This window comes from Triturus cristatus, chromosome 4_1 (genome assembly GCF_964204655.1).
Source record: "Triturus cristatus chromosome 4_1, aTriCri1.1, whole genome shotgun sequence".
NCBI lineage: Eukaryota > Metazoa > Chordata > Amphibia > Caudata > Salamandridae > Triturus > Triturus cristatus.
Genome location: NC_140585.1, coordinates 412,863,177 through 412,885,863, shown reverse-complemented (window position 1 = coordinate 412,885,863; position 22,687 = coordinate 412,863,177).

Sequence of the window (22,687 nt, the reverse complement as noted above, 5' to 3'; positions counted from 1 at the left end):
CGCGTATGCGTACACGTAGTGATAGGGAGCGTACAGGCGCGTGTACGGCCCGTACCACTACGAGTACGCATACGCGAGGACACCCATAGTGATAGTGAACGTAGGCACGCGTGTACGGGCCGTTGCTATGCATTTGGGGTGCCCTAGGGCCCCGGAACGCACCGTACCTGTGTGTGAAGCTCCAAATTCCATAGGGGACACATGAGGGACAAGTATTAAGGCCTACATGCATGCTGGTTGTCATGGAGACCAAGTTCAAATTTTGAATTTGTTCAGGAAGCTGCACGGCAGAAGTCAGTTGGAATGAATCTACTTTGTTGCAATGTGTTTGTGGGGCTGACATCATGCAGGAGAAAAAAACAGATTGAGAACCCACAGACTGCTAGGTTTGAAGGGATTGGAGGAAACATAGGATGCTAATGTGAGTGACCAATCACTCTGTACTCCTGTGCATGAGATGGGCCAGCAAGGCAGATATAAGGCAGCCAGGTCCCATGAGGGTAGCAATGGGGTAACCCAGTATCCCTCAGAACCTGGGCAGTTATGCAAAGACAACAATTGGTTCTGTCGGGTAAGAATAATTTCTTTAGATATTGAGACACTTTTTTAGTTATTCAGAACAAAACAGCAATTTATAAAAATATACACACAATGAGACCATAAAGAATATAAACGATTTTATAAATTCCGTCATTTATAAATACTTGAATTGAATTATATGGCTGTCAAAAAATGAAAATGATTAAAGAATTATTGGTGACAAGGTGACATGTGGTGCTCAGTGAAATAGTGATAGTGCGTACTATATACAAGGTGATTATTAAAATTCCGACAATTTAAAGAGGCCAGAAAAACAGATAATTGAATAGGTCTGCAAATAGGTTGAGTCAGTCTTTTAGCAGAGTCTTTCAACTGATCCAGTATTAGTCGACGTTTCAACCCTGAAGGCGCACAACTGGGTAGTCAATGCGGGTCTTCATCAGGACATTAAGGAGGGGGGGGGTTGACAGCCTGTAGGATAGCAAAGTATAAGGTCAGATGTGTGTAAGTAGGGAGAAAGATGCTCGTGATATATCGGCATGCAAGGTGAAAACTCACCTAGTGTGGTCCGATATTTCTTAAAGGACTTGTTTCGAAATTTTCGACTGGCAAGTGTCGATAAGATGCTACACGTTTGCACCAACAATGGCAACTTTTACATTTTGCTATTGACCACTAAACTGGAAATTGTGCTTGGCTCCAGCGGCACGAATACATTTTTAAATCTGCTACACTTTTACCGGCAACCCTGGTCTTCGCTTGGAGTGAGATTAAGCTCTTGCCGTACTTTGTACTTGACATATACGGCTTACTCCTTACGCATTGAACACTGATACTACACGATCTGTCACCCAATTGGCCAACTATCGCGTCTATTCCATGACGAGTAGTTTTTTGAACGCGTCACTCATTAATCTACGTAAGGCCTGTCACTTGGTTGCCTAGCTACCGTCTCTAAATGCATGACGCAGCAGCGATGCAGGCCGGACGCGTCACCTAGCAACTAATGGGCCACGCGGTTGTAGCTGACGGGCGCCACGTACACTTGTATATCTATCGGCCGCCCTCATGAACACTCACTGATTCGGCTGTGGGGAGACAGGACGTATGCCTGAGCCCCTCTCTAACTAATTTCCAGTTCTGAATCACACCAAGGTGAGCGGTTAATATATCGTGGTTTGTCCGGTCATCGAACTACTGACGGTACTGGAAAACTAACGAATCCCCTTTTCATGCAGAACCCTCCTGACGAGTGATTAACGCGCTCAGAGGGATCCGGACGAACGTCTGCACCCGGCTTCTAACTAATGCGAAACCTGACTGCAAGACATAACACTGATACTGGGTGAGTGCTGATTCCAATATAGACGAGCACCCATGAGAGTACATTAGAGTATGTAACAAGCACTGGAAAGGCTAATGAATTCCCTTTCATACAGAACCTCCTAGACGAGCGATTTATGCGCTCAGAGAAGTCAGGACGAATGCCTGCGCTTGGCTTTTGATTAAAGTGAAATCCGATTGCAAGACCCAAAACAGACACTGGGTGAGTTTTATTTCACGTATAGACCAACACCTATTAGATTACTACAGAGCACTCAATAGGCAATGCGTGATTATTCCCCACCCCTTTCTCTTAGAATTAGTGTGATTCAGGAGATCTTTGAACACTTGCCAGTCGAAAATTTCGAAACAAGTCCTTTAAGAAATATCGGACCACACTAGGTGAGTTTTCACCTTGCATGCCGATATATCACGAGCATCTTTCTCCCTACTTACACACATCTGACCTTATACTTTGCTATCCTACAGGCTGTCAACCCCCCCCCTCCTTAATGTCCTGATGAAGACCCGCATTGACTACCCAGTTGTGCGCCTTCAGGGTTGAAACGTCGACTAATACTGGATCAGTTGAAAGACTCTGCTAAAAGACTGACTCAACCTATTTGCAGACCTATTCAATTATCTGTTTTTCTGGCCTCTTTAAATTGTCGGAATTTTAATAATCACCTTGTATATAGTACGCACTATCACTATTTCACTGAGCACATGTCACCTTGTCACCAATAATTCTTTAATCATTTTCGTTTTTTGACAGCCATATAATTCAATTCAAGTATTTATAAATGACGGAATTTATAAAATCGTTTATATTCTTTATGGTCTCATTGTGTGTATATTTTTATAAATTGCTGTTTTGTTCTGAATAACTAAAAAAGTGACTCAATATCTAAAGAAATTATTCTTACCCGACAGAACCAATTGTTGTCTTTGCAGGTCCCATGAGGGAGCACTTGCCTGCACATCTCTGTATTCCACGACCCAGCTGCTGCTACTGATTCCCTGGAACCATGTCAAGGGCTGTGGAGAGGTCACAGCCATTCACCCTGGAGGAGAACATGGCTTTGGTGGATGTGATCCTCCCACGGTACCCCATGCTGTATGGGCGACCAGGTTATCAGGTGAGTGCAGTGTCCACTGGCACAGACTGTGTCCCTTTTTTGTGACTGTGACTTCTGCCATTGTGTCCAGGTGTGACACACATGCTATGTACTGTAGGGGGGGTCCCAGGGGGGGGGAATGCCTGATGTCTCCCAGCAGTGACCTGAGACAGGAGGGGTGGGTGCAGAGTCCTCCCAGCAGTGCCCAGAGACAGGAGGGGTGGGTGCCTATCACTCCCAGCAGTGCCCTGAGACAGGAGGGGTGGGTGCCTATCACTCCCAGCAGTGCCCTGAGACAGGAGGGGCGGGTGCAGAGTCCTCCCAGCAGTGCCCAGAGACAGGAGGGGTGGGTGCAGAGTCCTCCCAGCAGTGCCCAGAGACAGGAGGGGAGGGGTGGGTGCCTATCACTCCCAGCAGTGCCCTGAGACAGGAGGGGTGGGTGCCTATCACTCCCAGCAGTGCCCTGAGACAGGAGGGGTGGGTGCAGAGTCCTCCCAGCAGTGCCCAGAGACAGGAGGGGTGGGTGCAGAGTCCTCCCAGCAGTGCCCAGAGACAGGAGGGGTGGTTGCCTATCACTCCCAGCAGTGCCCTGAGACAGGAGGGGTGGGTGCCTATCACTCCCGGCAGTGCCCTGAGACAGGAGGGGTGTGTGCCTATCACTCCCAGCAGTGCCCTGAGACAGGAGGGGTGGGTGCCTGGGTGGGTGCCTATCACTCCCAGCAGTGCCCTGAGACAGGAGGGGTGGGTGCCTATCACTCCCAGCAGTGCCCTGAGACAGGAGGGGTGGGTGCAGAGTCCTCCCAGCAGTGCCCAGAGACAGGAGGGGTGGGTGCCTATCACTCCCAGCAGTGCCCTGAGACAGGAGGGGTGTGTGCCTATCACTCCCAGCAGTGCCCTGAGACAGGAGGGGTGGGTGCCTGTCACTCCCAGCAGTGTCCTGAGACAGGAGGGGTGGGTGCAGAGTCCTCCCAGCAGTGCCCAGAGACAGGAGGGGTGGGTGCAGAGTCCTCCCAGCAGTGCCCAGAGACAGGAGGGGTGGGTGCCTATCACTCCCAGCAGTGCCCTGAGACAGGAGGGGTGGGTGCCTATCACTCCCAGCAGTGCCCTGAGACAGGAGGGGTGGGTGCAGAGTCCTCCCAGCAGTGCCCTGAGACAGGAGGGGTGGGTGCAGAGTCCTCCCAGCAGTGCCCAGAGACAGGAGGGGTGGGTGCAGAGTCCTCCCAGCAGTGCCCAGAGACAGGAGGGGTGGGTGCCTATCACTCCCAGCAGTGCCCAGAGACAGGAGGGGTGGGTGTGATGCACAGTGTGAGCCTGGATCATTGATTGTGTAGTTGCCCTCATTCCACCTGTGTCCTTTCAATGGCACGTACTGCTTTTGGCCTTCCCCCAGAGGATCATGTCCCTATGACAAAGGTGCAATGCGTTGGATGCATACTATGCCTTGTTGTAAACAGCAAATGTGTTCTAATCTGTGTCCCTGTGACATGTGCCAGGTGTATTGATGTAGTGTCACTTGTCCATCCTCACAGGTAGACGCCTCTGCCAAGGAGAAGATATGGCTGGACGCCGTCAGCGCCGTGAGGAGTGCGGATGGTCGGAAGCGGCGCCTGTCCCAGGTGAGGAAACGCTGGCAGGATATCCGGTGCTGGACGCGGAGGATCGCACGGGTCCTGCTGGGGGACTCACCTGAGAGCCATAAGAACCGCAGGCGCCGCCGTCTCTCCCACATCCAGAAACGTGTGCTGGCGGTGGTTTTTCCTGACTTGGACAAGCGCCTACAGGAGATGCAGCATCCGGAAGGGGGTAGGTACATGTGTGTGTTTGTTGTGTTTCACCAGCATTTGTAAGTGCACTGTTCCATGGATACACTTCCAGGGTTTATGGTGCTGTGCAGATCCTGTTACCCACAGTATTGCAGGGCTCTCCTGCCTCCCTTCCCCTCCTTGCAATGTGTTCCCTGGTCTGTGTGTAGTCACTCCATCACAAGGTTATGTAGCCTGACACCTTCTCCAAGTGTACAATGCCTGCAGCATCATGTGTGGGGGTGGTGTGTAACAGGTTTAGTGACCTTGCCTGTGCCCTGTCCAGTTCTGGACTTGTGGGTTCCATGTCAGTTGGCACTAATGCTGATTCCAGACATGGGAGTTAATCTCTCGAGTGCGAGGCCTTCCAGCAGGCATGTCCCATGTGGTGGCCTGTGACATGATGCGCATGATTGTGCGTTACGCATAGTGCAGGGATGTTAGCGTGTGTTGCAGTCATTCCCATTCAGGAGCATGGAGTTGTGTGGCCACTACTGTCCCCAGGGGCATCTTTTCCTAGGTATCATGTGTGTAATCCGAGAATGTCGACAATCTCTGTGTCTACAGCATAGGTTGTGCTCTGTGCCATTGTCCCCTGGCACCATGTATATTGACGTGAGATGTATTACAAGTGTCCACTCTCCAGCCTGACCTGATTTTCCAATTACATACTCACGGTGGCCATTGCCTTTGTGTCTTGTTGCAATCATCTGATGATGCCCTTTTGTACATGATTATTTGGACAGGCGCACCTTGGGTAGTTTGTGTGCAAAATTGAATTTTTGCATCCCATGTGTATTTCACCCTGACTAAGAGATGTAAGTGCTTCCTGTGTCTCCACAGATTTGTCTCATGTAGGGGGTGGGTGGTGCGGGCATGGCCTACATGTCAAGACCTGTCATCTCCTTGCTAGGACTGGCCAGTGTGTGATGTTTGTCTGGACATACACTCAAGGTGCAGTGTGCCAGTCAGGGTGGGCATGTTATCAGTATTACCTATGCTGCATGTGCCTCTAGTTCCTGGATGTGGTCCCTGCTCATCCCTATTGCCTGCCACGCTGTGTGGTGCAGATGCAGTGCTGGATTGTCCCCAGGGCCTTGCTCCTCAGTCAAAGTTCCATGTCATCTCATTTGCTATTGTGTCATGCTCTCCATAGTTTTTCCATGGCATGGTGGGTCACAAAACTGTGTCTTGCAGGGCCTACATATGTACCTTGTTTTGTAGTTGTGACTCTTCCTTTGTTTCAGGCTATGCACTGTGACCTAAGTAGATTTGACTCATATGACATATGTATACAGGTGTATGATTAATTTCTGTCTCTTCACCCTGCCCACAGCATCGTCGGGGGACACGGAGGGAGACATGGACACAGACGGCGCGGAGGGACCGAGCACCAGTGCCAGCTGTGACATCGTGCCTGGCACTTCGAGTGGGACTGAGGCGGAGGAGAGTGAACCCGGGGACCTGTCGACTGGCACAACAGAGTATGAAGCTGACGGGTCCGAGGATGATCTCTCCGAGTGGGCGGTGGCTGCACCACCATCTGACAGCAGCCCTACATATCGCACCGCACCCTCCATTGGCATCAGCCGCCTCCCACTTGCTCGTGTCCCTTCCCAACGTGCCCGGTCACCACATGTCTCCTTCCTGCCAGGCACCGCATCCCCTGCCCCTGTCTCCACTGCTGCCGCCAATGCTGAGTCTGTGGACATCCAGCGGCAGTTGCAGATTGGTCAGACTGCGATCCTTAATGTCCTCCATGCCCACAGCCAGGTCCTCAACAACATGGAGGCATACTTGGAGGGCATTCATTCATCGCAGGCTGACCAACGCAACTTGCTGAGGTCCATAGACTCCACACTGACTGCAGCAGTGGGTCTCCTGCAGCGCTACGTCCCACCCCCTACCCCTGCTCCTTCCACACTTCCCACTCCCATGCCTGTCCCACATACACACAGACGTAAGCATGCACCCACCACAACAGATACAGGCACCACACCAGCAGGGAAGGTCCGCCGCACACCTCCTGACACGCACACACAGGGTGAAGTAGGCACACCCACTGGGTCGGGGGCAAACGTGTGACACGCAGCCAGAGTGGGAGTCCGCATTCCACCCAATCCACTCCCTCCAAATCCCCTCCCCTCAGCTCTCCTGGCCACATCTCCCCCAAAGACTCCTTCTTGGCCGCTCTGTCCCTGAGCCCCACAGTGACACCACCCCGCAAGCGGTCAAGGAAGTCCACGGTCAGGGTGCTTGAGTCCCCCCCCTGTCCACACCCTCCCCCAGTGGCGCTGCGACCCATCCCTCTGACCCCCCTCCTTGGGGCCTGTGGTTCCTTCGGGTGCAGGGGAGTCCCTGGAGGACCTTGCCGAGGTGTGCAGCGCGCTCCTAGAATCCACCTTTGGCCCTGTCCCACCCCCTGTGGTGGAGTCCTCCATCCCTGCACCCACGTCGCCTACCCTTCGCCCTCCTGTCCCTGCGGTGCCTGTTCCTTCCCCCCCACTTGATGCCCTCACCCCTGTGGAAGACAACGGCTTGTAACTGTGCAGGCAAGCTAGGGGACACGCATCCCGCTGTGTCCCCCATCCAGCTGTGACTCCTGGACTGCCCTATGGGCTTTGTAAATATTGAACTTACTACATACCAGTTTTTGGATCATGCTGAATAAAGCTATTTATTTTTTGCCCTTGGAACACTCCTGCTTTGCTGGCATTGCTGTCGGTGGGGCTGCTACATGGTTGTGGGTGGTGTTCATGTGTTGGGTGTGTGGGAAATGTAGTAGTGTTCTGCTCATAGGGGGGACCATGGGATCTGTGTGCCATCACACGGTGTTAGCTAGCTTTCTCAATTCATGTAAGCAGTTGCTGCATGTTGCAATTGTCCCAAGGTGTTTTCCTTCCTCTGTGTACCCTGACTTCTTCCCTGCAGGGTGTTCCCAATATTTAGCGCCGAGCTGTGTGTAGATTAGCTGGGTGTGTGACGGAGTCCTTCAACTTTGCACATGCATGCTAAGCCATTCTCCACCTGCATCATTCGTGGCATCCTTGGTAGTCATTGTACTTGTGTATGTGGACTATTGACATGACTTCTTGTGTACATGTTTTCTTTTTGGCCCTATGCATGCGTATACTCCCAGCCTCGCACACATGTGGTACATGTACTGCAGGGTCTTTGTGCACCTGACTGACATTTGTGGGCATGGTATCTGTGGCTACTCCACCCTTTGCGTTCCATGGGCACTGCTGGGAGTGTTAGGCACCCACCCCTCCTGTCTCAGGGCACTGCTGGGAGTGATAGGCACCCACCCTTCCTGTGACTGGGCACTGCTGGGAGGACTCTGCACCCACCCCTCCTATGTCTGGGCACTGCTGGGAGGACTCTGCACCCACCCCTCCTGTCTCTGGGCACTGCTGGGAGGCCTCTGCACCCACCCCTCCTGTCTCAGGGCACTGCTGGGAGGACTCTGCACCCACCCCTCCTGTCTCTGGGCACTGCTGGAGGCCTCTGCACCCACCCCTCCTGTCTCTGGGCACTGCTGGGCGTGTTAGGCACCCACCCCTCCTGTCTCTGGGCACTGCTGGGAGGACTCTGCACCCACCCCTCCTGTCTCAGGGCACTGCTGGGAGTGATAGGCACCCACCCCTCCTGTCTCAGGGCACTGCTGGGAGTGATAGGCACCCACCCCTCCTGTGACTGGGCACTGCTGGGAGGACTCTGCACCCACCCCTCCTATGTCTGGGCACTGCTGGGAGGACTCTGCACCCACCCCTCCTGTCTCTGGGCACTGCTGGGAGTGATAGGCACCCACCCCTCCTGTCTCAGGGCACTGCTGGGAGGACTCTGCACACACCCCTCCTGTGTCTGGGCACTGCTGGGAGGACTCTGCACACACCCCTCCTGTGTCTGGGCACTGCTGGGAGGACTCTGCACACACCCCTCCTATGTCTGGGCACTGCTGGGAATGATAGGCACCCACCCCTCCTGTGTCTGGGCACTGCTGGGAGGACTCTGCACACACCCCTCCTGTGTCTGGGCACTGCTGGGAGGACTCTGCACACACCCCTCCTGTGTCTGGGCACTGCTGGGAGGACTCTGCACACACCCCTCCTATGTCTGGGCACTGCTGGGAATGATAGGCACACACCCCTCCTGACTCTGGGCACTGCTGGGAGGACTGTGCACCCACCCCTCCTGTCTCAGGGCACTGCTGGGAGGACTCTGCACCCACCCCTCCTGTCTCTGGGCACTGCTGGGTGTGTTAGGCACCCACCCCTCCTGTCTCTGGGCACTGCTGGGAGTGATAGGCACCCACCCCTCCTGTGACTGGGCACTGCTGGGAGGACTCTGCACCCACCCCTCCTATGTCTGGGCACTGCTGGGAGGACTCGGCACCCACCCCTCCTGTCTCTGGGCACTGCTGGGAGGCCTCTGCACCCACCCCTCCTGTCTCAGGGCACTGCTGGGAGGACTCTGCACCCACCCCTCCTGTCTCTGGGCACTGCTGGGCGTGTTAGGCACCCACCCCTCCTGTCTCTGGGCACTGCTGGGAGTGATAGGCACCCACCCCTCCTGTGACTGGGCACTGCTGGGAGGACTCTGCACCCACCCCTCCTATGTCTGGGCACTGCTGGGAGGACTCTGCACCCACCCCTCCTGTCTCTAGGCACTGCTGGGAGGCCTCTGCACCCACCCCTCCTGTGTCTGGGCACTGCTGGGAGGACTCTGCACACACCCCTCCTATGTCTGGGCACTGCTGGGAATGATAGGCACCCACCCCTCCTGTGTCTGGGCACTGCTGGGAGGACTCTGCACCCACCCCTCCTATGTCTGGGCACTGCTGGGAGGACTCTGCACCCACCCCTCTTGTCTCTAGGCACTGCTGGGAGGCCTCTGCACACACCCCTCCTGTGTCTGGGCACTGCTGGGAGGACTCTGCACACACCCCTCCTGTGTCTGGGCACTGCTGGGAGGACTCTGCACACACCCCTTCTATGTCTGGGCACTGCTGGGAATGATAGGCACACACCCCTCCTGACTCTGGGCACTGCTGGGAGGACTGTGCACCCACCCCTCCTGTCTCAGGGCACTGCTGGGAGGACTCTGCACCCACCCCTCCTGTCTCTGGGCACTGCTGGGCGTGTTAGGCACCCACCCCTCCTGTCTCTGGGCACTGCTGGGAGTGATAGGCACCCACCCCTCCTGTGACTGGGCACTGCTGGGAGGACTCTGCACCCACCCCTCCTATGTCTGGGCACTGCTGGGAGGACTCGGCACTCACCCCTCCTGTCTCTGGGCACTGCTGGGAGGCCTCTGCACCCACCCCTCCTGTCTCAGGGCACTGCTGGGAGGACTCTGCACCCACCCCTCCTGTCTCTGGGCACTGCTGGGTGTCTTAGGCACCCACCCCTCCTGTCTCTGGGCACTGCTGGGAGTGATAGGCACCCACCCCTCCTGTGACTGGGCACTGCTGGGAGGACTCTGCACCCACCCCTCCTATGTCTGGGCACTGCTGGGAGGACTCTGCACCCACCCCTCCTGTCTCTAGGCACTGCTGGGAGGCCTCTGCACCCACCCCTCCTGTGTCTGGGCACTGCTGGGAGGACTCTGCACACACGCCTCCTATGTCTGGGCACTGCTGGGAATGATAGGCACCCACCCCTCCTGTGTCTGGGCACTGCTGGGAGGACTCTGCACCCACCCCTCCTGTCTCTAGGCACTGCTGGGAGGCCTCTGCACCCACCCCTCCTGTGTCTGGGCACTGCTGGGAGGACTCTGCACACACCCCTCCTATGTCTGGGCACTGCTGGGAATGATAGGCACCCACCCCTCCTGTGTCTGGGCACTGCTGGGAGGACTCTGCACCCACCCCTCCTATGTCTGGGCACTGCTGGGAGGACTCTGCACCCACCCCTCCTGTCTCTAGGCACTGCTGGGAGGCCTCTGCACACACCCCTCCTGTGTCTGGGCACTGCTGGGAGGACTCTGCACACACCCCTCCTGTGTCTGGGCACTTCTGGGAGAACTCTGCACACACCCCTTCTATGTCTGGGCACTGCTGGGAATGATAGGCACACACCCCTCCTGACTCTGGGCACTGCTGGGAGGACTGTGCACCCACCCCTCCTGTCTCAGGGCACTGCTGGGAGGACTCTGCACCCACCCCTCCTGTCTCTGGGCACTGCTGGGCGTGTTAGGCACCCACCCCTCCTGTCTCTGGGCACTGCTGGGAGTGATAGGCACCCACCCCTCCTGTGACTGGGCACTGCTGGGAGGACTCTGCACCCACCCCTCCTATGTCTGGGCACTGCTGGGAGGACTCGGCACCCACCCCTCCTGTCTCTGGGCACTGCTGGGAGGCCTCTGCACCCACCCCTCCTGTCTCAGGGCACTGCTGGGAGGACTCTGCACCCACCCCTCCTGTCTCTGGGCACTGCTGGGCGTTTTAGGCACCCACCCCTCCTGTCTCTGGGCACTGCTGGGAGTGATAGGCACCCACCCCTCCTGTGACTGGGCACTGCTGGGAGGACTCTGCACCCACCCCTCCTATGTCTGGGCACTGCTGGGAGGACTCTGCACCCACCCCTCCTGTCTCTAGGCACTGCTGGGAGGCCTCTGCACCCACCCCTCCTGTGTCTGGGCACTGCTGGGAGGACTCTGCACACACCCCTCCTATGTCTGGGCACTGCTGGGAATGATAGGCACCCACCCCTCCTGTGTCTGGGCACTGCTGGGAGGACTCTGCACCCACCTCTCCTATTTCACAATATGTACGCTCATGACATACACGGATGTGGGTACGCTCCATGCATTCGAGGTGGGGGTACGTGTCGTACTTACACTGTTGGGGTGGGGGGTACGCTCCATGCATTCGAGGTGGGGGTACGTGTCGTACTTACACTGTTGGGGTGGGGGGTACGCTCCATGCATTCGAGGTGAGGGTACGTGTCGTACTTACACTGTTGGGGTGGGGGGTACGCTCCATACGTCCGCGGGTGAGGGTACGAGTCGTACTTACACTGTTGGCATGGGGGTAGCTCCTTGCATTCGCGGGTGGGGGTACGTGTCGTACGTACAATGTTGGCATGGGGGGTACGCTCCTTGCATACGCGGGTGGGGGTACGTGTCGTACTTACACTGTTGGCATGGGGGGTACGCTCCTTGCATACGCGGGTGGGGGTACGGGTCGTACTTACACTGTTGGGGTTGGGGGTACGCTCCTTGCATATGCGGGTGGGGGTACGTGTCGTACTTACACTGTTGGCATGGGGGGTACGCTCCTTGCATACGCGGGTGGGGGTACGGGTCGTACTTACACTATTGGGGTTGGGGGTACGCTCCTTGCATACGCGGGTGGGGGTACGTGTCGTACTTACACTGTTGTCATGGGGGGTACGCTCCTTGCATACGCGGGTGGGGGTACGGGTCGTACTTACACTGTTGGGGTTGGGGGTACGCTCCTTGCATATGCGGGTGGGGGTACGTGTCGTACTTACACTGTTGGCACGGGGGTATGCTCCTTGCATACGCGGGTGGGGGTACGGTCCGTACATATCCGTCCCCACGCTATGTGATGCTTGTGCGGGCCGTACCCAGGCCTTTGCCACGTGGGTACGAGCCGTCCCGCCATTGTTGGGGTGACGTAGGTGTGGGCGTGGTACGACTCGTACCCACGCTCTTAAGGCGTGGGTACGGGACGTACCTGTCTGGTTGTGTTGCAGGTTCGCGTCGTCAAGAACTTCCGTTGTGGCGGTCGCTGGCTTAGCTGGACACGCCCCCACCCCCTCGTAGTGACCAGGGCCTGGGAGTCAGGTATGTCCAGGGCATGTGTGCTGTGTGACTTTGGTGGGGGTTTTGTGGCCTGCCCTGGTCCTGCCACCCCCCCCCCCCCTTCCCCTCTCCCTTAGTTGTTCTGACCTTCTGCGGCGTCTGCGTCGTAACCTGTAGAGGAGGTCGACTGCTATGAGGGCTGGGATGACACGTAGGTTCGGGTCCATGTCTGTCCGTCGCGTACGGGTACTCCTTGTTCGCGTCGTCCTGTCTGTCCGTCGCGTACTGGTACTCCTTGTTCGCGTCGTCCTGATTTCCCGGCAGTTTTTGGCTGCCGGAAAATATTCACCGTGCGGGATGACGTCGGTGCGAATCGTAATTCCTGGTTCGTGAATGGCGGGCTGCGTGCGTCCCGACGTCAGGTCGGCGCTTTCCCGGATCGCATTTGTATGTTTATTTTGGTCGGTCGGGGTTTTGTACGATTCGTACGGAAATGGTGTTTCCGTTCGAATCGTAATTCCATGTTGGTAGATTTTGACGACCGGGTACGCGTCGGACGGAGAATATGCTCCGTCCGACGGTTCGTACCCGGTTTTTAACGGATCGTGATCGGCACCTATGTTTCCAACTCAATATTTGTGTAAGTCGAAATTTCCAACTCAATATTCTGTCGGAATACCACGATAGAGAACTTCTGTGTGCCTGGATGGGCTTTCACTGGCAGGATGGGAGAGTGGAGTAAGGCACAGCTCCATTTACACCTGAATAAACTGCATCCTGCCTTCACACAAAGGATTACATATCGCCTGTAGTTAGTGTGGAGCCAAGGCAGGAAAAGCAGAAAACCTGACCACTTCAAAGGGAATCCTCCAGATGTTTCTCCCACTCCAAAGACGTCACCAGGTATAAATATTGGACCTCAGACACCAACTCTTCAGTACACTCCTGGATCTGTGGATACTGCAGAAGGACTTCTGTGCTGCTTTGCAGCCAGAAGGACCACCACTCTACTGCCCTGCTACTCTGCCGCTCTGCTGCCTGTTGCCCTGCTTGCTGAGAAGGAAGATTGGACCTGCATCCTTCATTCCAGGATGAGGTGACTCTAAAGGTAAGCCAGCAGACCTCTTGTTCTGAGCTACAAGGACATAACAAACTGCATAGGCTCCCAGCATCTGCTCAGCTGATCTGCTGTCTGGACATGCAACTGGACCTGCTTGAATCCTGCTGGCATCTGCTAATGTGAGTTCCTGGCTCCAAAGTGGTGCCACTCAGTTCCAGGACCCTTGGCGTGGCCTACGTTGAGCTCCCCTTTAGTTTTTGGGCCCTTCTCAAACAGACCTGTTCATGCCAAGATCTTTTTGCCCTTGTTACCCACCAACGCAAAGTTACGGTGAACCCGACTCTGTGCTATAACGACCGTGAACTACGTCTGGAAGCGCGAGATCTGCACTTTGCTCCACAGCATCAACAGTTTGCGGTGACCACCAATGCAAAGCTCCAGCAAGGACTGTCCTTTACGCCGACAGGAACTTCGAAGTACAGCGACGACCGTCCACGATGCCCAGCTTGCTTTTTACGCTACATCGACGACCATCCACTATATTCTCCCTTCTTCTCTTCGCCCCTTCCACGGCAAACAGAACTCATGCTGGACTTTGAAGGTAACTCTTTCAGTGGGACTAACCTGCTCCCTGTGTCCAGCCTGTACTCTATCTCGGTCAGCCTGAACTTGTGGCATTCACCTGTCTTGTACAACTAGTTAGCCGTGTGCAGCACTTTGTGATTTTTAGTGCTATTTTCACTCAAATATTTAAAATTGCATATCTCCGGTTCTACTAATTGGATTATTGTCATTTTGATATTGTGGAAACCATCTTTTATTAGTGATACAAAAAGCTTAAGGCTTCAGGCCCTGTTAAGTTGACATAAGAATCATTATATAGATGCTTGTTATTTTGTATGGCTTACAAGTAAAGCTGCTTTTGTAACTCAAGGCTGAGCCACAAGTATTTCAGCATATCACATTTAGAAATATTTATGCTTCCTTGCTATGCTATTGCAATGAATACATGGAAAATTACCAAGGCTAATACATTGAATTGCAGTGGAAAGTCCCAAGACTGCCACATACTCAGGACACGTGGTCAGCAACAGTATAGTTGGGACCATCAATGGTATAATACAGCCTAGGCCTCTCCTGATTGGACAAATATTCAATGCCTAATCTGTTTTACATGCATTATGATGCTGCTTCCTTTGTGGTTTGTGTCAATAAAACGTCACATCTTCGGACACTCAGCAGCTATGCTGACTGTCTCTGTGCAGCATGTATTTGCATTATCTTGTTGGTCTTCAAGAAATTCTGTTAATCTTATGTGCTGACAGAGAGTTGGATTTGTGGTATTATTTCTATATTCTTTATTTCAACTTCCACAGTATCAAAATATTCTTTTTGTGCTGTGTTGCCACTTCATTGCTGTTTGAAGTGCTGCATACATACTTTACACATTGCCTCTAAGTTAAGGCTAACTTCTCTGTGCCAAGCTCACAGAGGGTTGAGCACAGGTTTATTTGTGGTTTGCTTGTGACTTCACCCTGACAAGGTTTGTGGGTACTATTTGAGTGGTGTTTCACCCCCCTCATCAAGTAATCCAATTTCTAACAAACTTCTTTTGGGGAACTTTGGCCTTAAGGTGGACACTGACTATGTTATATTTAGTTTTGAACAGTGGAGATGGTGCATTTGTGTTCTTTTCTCTAGGGAGTTCCCGAGTGGGCCAATCAACAGCTCTCTTACATTTTTGCCCAAATGTCCTTTGGAACAGCCACTTCATACAATACATCCAGGTCCTCCCACAAAACCTTTGAGATGGTCCCTAGCTGCTCTATCTGCGTGTACCATTTATCAGGATGGTCCCGCAATCTGGGAAGAGAATATGTGAAGTGGGAAAGATCTGTCCAGGACCAGGGGCATGTACATAAGTTCCTCCATGTATTTATCTCTAGGGGAATTCCTTTATCACACCCTCAGTGACTTCTCCCTCATCACTTCCCACAGACTCTTTCTTCTGTTTCACTTTCACTCTTTCCTTCTTAGACCACAAATCCCAAAATGTTTCCATCTCACTCCAATCCCTGATTTCTTAATGAATTCCCTCAAGTGTGTCTTTACTCCTCTCAGTTTTAACAGCTTTAATTCCTTGTGACCCATCGTCATCCTGACATTCCTTCCCAATTTCTTTCTCTGCATTAGATCAACTCCACATTCATCTGCCACTTTCTCCTTTTCGTGCCACCCTTGCGGTTTTCTTGCTCATGTAAAGTAGTTCTCTCTCACTGTGGTGGCCATGGAAGTCTTTCCATACATTATCTTTTATAATTTCTTCAAACTCAGCTTTTAATTTGACAACATTACGGGCCCTATTAGGATGGCGGGTGGATCGCCCCCGCTGGGCCGGCATCCTTGCCTGAATGACCCCCCACCATATTAGTATGGCTGGGGGTCCGCGGCCGATGGAAAGACCGTCCGCCGCTTTTCCGCCGGTCGACTCGTCTTGACATGGTGGCGGTGTCTGCAAGACACTGCCATCCATATCAGGATGAGTGCGGAGATGAGCCTTTCCATGGCGGCGTTGCCACCATGGAAAGGCATGCGGTTTCTGCCTGTGGGGGCCCTTTGTGGGCCCCCTAAGTGTTGGGGGTCTCGGGGTGCACTAGGGGGGTACCTGTGGTACCCCCGTACATTGGCAAGGACAAGGTGGCAAGCACTGCGTGGTGCCTGTCACCTTGTGCATGCCAATGCACAATGTGCATTCCCAGCATTGTGGCGGGCAGTGCTGTGAGCTCTGCCCGCCACAATTTTGGGAATGGGGGATGCCACCGCCACCGTGGCGGTGGCATCCTAATTGCAGGTGCGAGACCGCCGCACCCCTGGCGGACGGTCCCGCATTCCGTTACGGTGGCGGGCAGACATCATAATGGACCCCTAAGTCTCTAAGGAATCTGTCCTTTACTATGTGGCGTGATATGTGGGGTCAAAACGATTGTGTTACCTCCTGTGACAGGAGTTCCTGAGGTTTCTCACTGCGGGGTTTAAATCAGACGTGCATGGATTATCTGATGATTGTGAATTGGCTAATCTCAAAAGAGGTTGGAGCAGTATTCTCAATGTAACTCAGAGGAGCACTAGCTTCCAGGGGACTTGCGTTGGCCACTCTGTTCTCAGCAGCTGCTGGATCCATAGCGTCCTATGCTGGTGGTGCATTATACAATGGTGGTCCTATTCTAAGGAATTTGTCTATAAAAGCGTCCTGCTCCTCACTCTCTATTCCTGCCTCATCATTCCGTATCTTTTTATTGATAGGCTTTTCCTTCTCTTTGTCTTCGCTCTCTTCTATCGTCTCAATCACTTCCTTTATCCACCTCTTCTACCTCTCATCGTCTTGTGCGCTTATCCACAAAAAAACCTTATCACTGACTTTTAATGCAACCTTTTGTCTTTTCTTTTCATTTGCAACCTACTCCCAAAGATCCAGGGGCTCAAATTGTGTGGGTCTAGACTGAAGTCTCAAGTCATTAATTCTTCTTCTCAAATTCTTTATTCTCAGTATGTAGAAAGTGCCACTCAATGAGAATCGTAATTGCCCGACTTTGGCTGTATATTCATGACTTTGGCTAAGCCACATCCCTCTCTTTGCAGCCATTTCCTTATCTGGTGTGCCTTTGGGTGGGAAATTTAACTTCCTTATTTGTTTCTATCTGCTTTTTTCGAAAAGGGATTTCCCATCTTGTCAGTGTTCTCAGTCACTCCTCGTCCTAGTCTCATGCTCTCATGCATTCTCCCTAATTTTAAATTCACGATCTTCCTACCAATACCAGCATGTCTCTGTCAAAAGTCACTCTATCGCAGTGTGTCTTCAGCATTTGCCATCCAGTCCCTGTACAGCACCTTATGATGTAAGCACCTGTATAGTGTCAGGTTCTCCTGAATTATGTCTCGTTTGGTTAATGTTTGCATCTTCTAAACAGTATTTTCGAGAAACCGAGAATACTGCCTACTTTCACAGGACAGCAGACTCTCGACAGGCAGGAGCTTGTGTACTCAGCATGCTCACTCCAGTGCACTAAGGAATTCAAAATCACCAAGGTTGTTTAATGCACTTGCACAATAGAAATGTTAAATCCCTATCTTGGTGAGACTGAAAGCGCCTCACAGTGCCCCTCACCTAAACAGATAAATTCAACGATTTGACAAATCTAACTGAGGTACCTCTCTTCAACTTTATGCGGTATACATATTTATTTTATTTTTATCAACTTGTAAAGCACACGCATACCCGTAGGTGTCTCGGCGCTACATGCTTGAAGGGTAGGCAAGAGCTGATGAGAAAGCCTATTGCTTGAAAAGCCAGGTTTTTATTTGTTTTCTAAATGATAGCAGCGTGGGACTAGCCTTAATCTGTTGGATTAAGGCTAGTCCCACGGTTTGTATGTGGTAACTATGAAGCTTCTTTCGCTCCAGTAGACAATTCACATACACTGTCTTTCTCAAAAGTCAAAAAACATAGGGGGATATTCTCAAGAACGTGTGATAACCATCGCAAAAGTAACTTAACGCAACCTTCAACATCGCAGTCCATCGTGGGAAATTTACGCCGTGTTACCCAAGTATTCACAACACGGAGGTACCATGTGATAGTCTCCAGATAACGCGTCAAGTGGCCACGTCAAAATCAATTTCACGCCACAAAAATGCGAAACACGAACGCAAAAAAAGCTGCAATGAGGCCAATCGCGATACATAAATAAGCAAAAACCAGCTACAGGCCTGCCATTCACATGCGTCAGGTGGGAACAATCACCATAAAAGTAGAAAAAAAAACGACAAACAAATGTCAAACAACAGTGAAGCACAATGGACGTTGCCGGAGCAAGTACGGACGAGAACCAGAACCCCACAAGCCCCCCCGGAGGACCAGCCTGGGACCTCGGGGTCAGGGAAGGGCAAGGAGAAGAAGAATAGGAAGAAAAGGTTCAGTCCGCAGGAAAACAGGTTCCTGATAACGGAGGTGATAGAATTCCATCAACTACTGTTCGCACCTCTACTGTGTCATTGGCAACAAAAAACGGAATATAGCAGTCCATCGTGGACAAGGTGAATGCAGTCGGAGTGCTGAGGAGGACAGTGGAAGAGGTCAAGAGGCGCTGAAATGATGTCAAGCAAAAAACCAAGCTAAAACTCGCCAACAACCGGAAGGCAGTAATGCAGACTGGAGGTGGGAGTCCAGCGCCACAGGAGGAGCTGGACGAGATGGAGGAAATGGTGGCCACAGTCATCAGTGGGGAGACGGTGGCAGGAGTTGGGGGCCCGGACACAGCACAACAGGACCGGACACAACAGCAACAGGGTGAGTAACGACCAGGGCCTGGGGGGACGGGGGAGATGGGCACAATGGCACACATGCACAAGTAAGCATAGCACATCTTCAGACAAACCATACCTCAGACCACCAACTATGCACAGGGACTCCAAATGTGGCCGTTATGCAGACTTTCAGGCGCTGGCAAGCTCACCCTCCCAGCCCTGATACAATAAATCCTGTCTGGAAAGTGGTCACAACTCCCTGTGAAGGGTGCCTATTGTTCTGCCTTCCCCTGCTCGAGCTTGACTCAGCAGCAGGAGGGCAGAAATGTGTCTGTGGTCGGCAGCAACCATTTTGTGTTGTCCGGGTCGAGAAGGCTGGTACCGGGAACACTGTGAGCCTAACGGAAGGCTCTTCCAGTGCTTGGAACCATACCTCCCACACCGTTTATGGTGTGGGAGGTATGATTCCAATATGTATGATACCAAACATTATAGGATTCGTTGCAGCCATTTTCGAGATGGTCATTGCGTGATTACACGGTGCCCCTCTATATGGCATATGGCTGCTTCACTGACAACCCAGTAGAATGGACTTCGTAGGCTGCAGGGGTGTCCTGCTGATGCAGGGGCACCCTCTCAGTTAGAACCAAGCAGGACCCCAGTCAGACTAGTCAAAAACAGCATCACATCAAGCAAAAAGTGGGGGTAACCATAAGAAGCAGACCCTACTTTCCTACATGCACTATGAATCAGTTAGTATAATGATACATAAATCATAAGTACAAAGAACTCAGTAAAGTTCAATAGGAAATCCAGCACAATTTTTCCTTCCAAAGGGGGAAAAGCGGTCTCTCGAACAGTGAGAAGGCAGATTATTTTATAAGATTTTAGACAAAGGATTTCATACATTCACTACACAAGAACAGAGTTCCCAGGATGTGCACCAATGGGGAATGAGCAAGAAGAAACATTTTACTACAGAATATATCTGAAGATTCTCTCATAATACTATTACATCAGATTCAGAAATTCTCAGAGTATATTCAGGTAAGGTGAGTTGATACGTAGTATGTGATACAGCCTGAGACAGCCAGGTTGTCCTTTGTTAGGTACATCACGTCGAGTAAGACTGGAAAAGCTTCAGTCTTTCAGTGTAGAGCTCAAAATTCTTTATAACAGGAAGGAAAACAACAGCAGCTGTGAACTTGTGGTGCAATGTCAAATTAAAAATGGAAGAAAGCATGTAAACTGACTTATGTTAGCATAGGGTTGATTTCTAACACATTTAACACTACAATTCAAAAAACAGATTTTACGATTATCATGCAACACAACCTGATTTTCTAACCATTTTTATTAACCCTGACTTGGGGTTAGTTTTTCATCCTTGGACATGGGAAGGGAAGACATTTAACTGTATTCATACATTCACCAAGGGGTGATGCCTGCTCGCATACCTATGTGCACCCTCCTCTGTCATGCTGGACCAAGTAAGGGTTGATACAAAATGGACAAAGGAATTTTGCACGTCGTAATATTGAATTACAAAATGTAGGTATCGGTGAAAGTAGTTCTAAAAAAGATTTTGCGAAAGTCAACATCAAAGCCATCCTCCCCTCAAGATGTCCCATTGGCTAGTTGGCTAATTGCCACTTTTACCTCTTCATCTGAGATTGGATTGATCAACGGAGCAACGGCCTCAGATGAGACCGTGGGTAATGTAAGATGAGAGAAAAAATGATGACCAATGCATAAGTATATACATTTATGTGTGATAAACTTAAAGAAAATAATCTCTTAATCATTGATGATTGAATTAGTATCAGGGTCCCTTACGGCTGTCATTCATTTCTGACTCGCTCTTTCGTTGGTGGTCCACGGTAAAAATGTGCCTGTCTTTTCTATTCCTCTTACACTTGAGTTTGATAGGATTTCTCTTTCACTATTTATTTTTGCTTGCAAAAATTCTCTCAAAACTGTTCTGAATAACTCCAATCTTGCCAGAGCAGCACAAATTTGATTTAGTTTTGTCTTTGCTGAAGTTGTTTTAATTCTGAGACTTCTGTTTTGTGCTGGTATGCCTTCAGAGAAATAAAAAAATATCTGCATAGTAGCCTTAAAGGCACCCCACACAATTGATGGATTGTCTGATTCATTATTGCTTGTAAAATATTCTACTATCTCATCTCAAACCATAATAATATTTGGTTGGACCAAGAATATTATTTTGTCTAGTCTTCATCATGTAGGGTTTGCTCGGTTGTCTCTGGGCATTTTTAGGAGCACTAATCTGTAGTAATGTAGTCCAGACTGGTTGGATTCCACTAGAAGGGCATTGAGTGGGTAAAGGCAAACATAGGAATATGCAATAGACAGAATACAACATAATCATTACTCAGATATTCTTGCGAGGGGTTGATACATCAATCGTTGTGCCATAATAAAATGTCACATTGATGTGAAGTGACCATACCTTTAAAGAAACTATTATCAAATGACCTTATGTATCATGTAAAGTTTGGCCTACCAGAAGACATTTTGAGATTTTATTAATCATAATGGATACTTCTCTCATGGCTGTTGTTGATGAGGAAACCTAAAAATGTTCTAACCATGCACTCTTTTATTTGTGCTCTGTTTCTCTCACTAAATGATTCTCTTGAAGTAAAATCACCACTTTTTCTTCCTAATTCACTCAAGTAAGGTTAGACGCGTATAACCATTATTTAGGTCTTTGGTATTGAGACTAACTACCAGAGATGTTACCTCTAATCTTTCTTTTGTTAAATGAAAGCAAATTTGGTGACTTTATACATTTTGTATACACTTGTTTCTTGTTTTGATTCCTCAAACACCTTACATGCCTATTCCCCCACCTCTCTTCACTGCACCAACCCTAACCCATTAATTCACCCTTTCCATGTATGATTCATGACCATACCGGCTAATGTACACCTCGTAACTCTTATGTCCTTGATAGTGCCCTGCTATTGCACCAACCTGGGATGGTTACTCTACCCCACAGCACCAAACGAAATTCATTAATAAATTAAAGTAATTTGTAATATCAATTGCTAACAGTGCACATGTAATTCATTTATTTGTAAAAAAAAAAGGAATCTCAAGCATCTTGATTCTCCCACAAAAAGACTTGAATATACTTGCCATTAGAGAAGATATGAAAGTAAGTTGCTCACAATACTTTCAATTGTGCAGGTTGTAAACATGGCGTTTGAGCACAAAGTTGTTTAATCTTTTCGGCAATCTTCTTGAATTTCCATCTTTATCTTCGTCCCACAGTGTTATAGCAAATATCAAGATATATTTCAAAGTTGAATGAGTCTGGAACTTTGATGGTTCTTGACTGGATAACCTTGTTTAGAATTTGTTATTTCATCCTGAAGGGACACAGTGGGCTCTTGTTCTGGTAAGATCGTCTAGGGCATCTAGCAAAACATGATTTTTAATCAGTTGAGTAAGACATTTGACTATATTGTGACTGCCTTGTTTTGTTGGAAATGCCAACAGTTTGTTGAATCTGTCTTCTAAATGTACTTCTTTTAGTTTTTAGTAGCGTGAGTTCATTCAAGATGTATTGATTTCAGCTTAAAGCTGTGTTTCTGAACCCTCAGTATCAGAAATGTGCCATACATCAAAACGTGCTGAGAAAGTTAACATTTTTGGTCAATCTCCAAACAATTTACAGTAAATCATACAGGGCATGGGGGCCTGCATGATGTAATCTCTTGGACCTGCCGCAGAAGTTGATA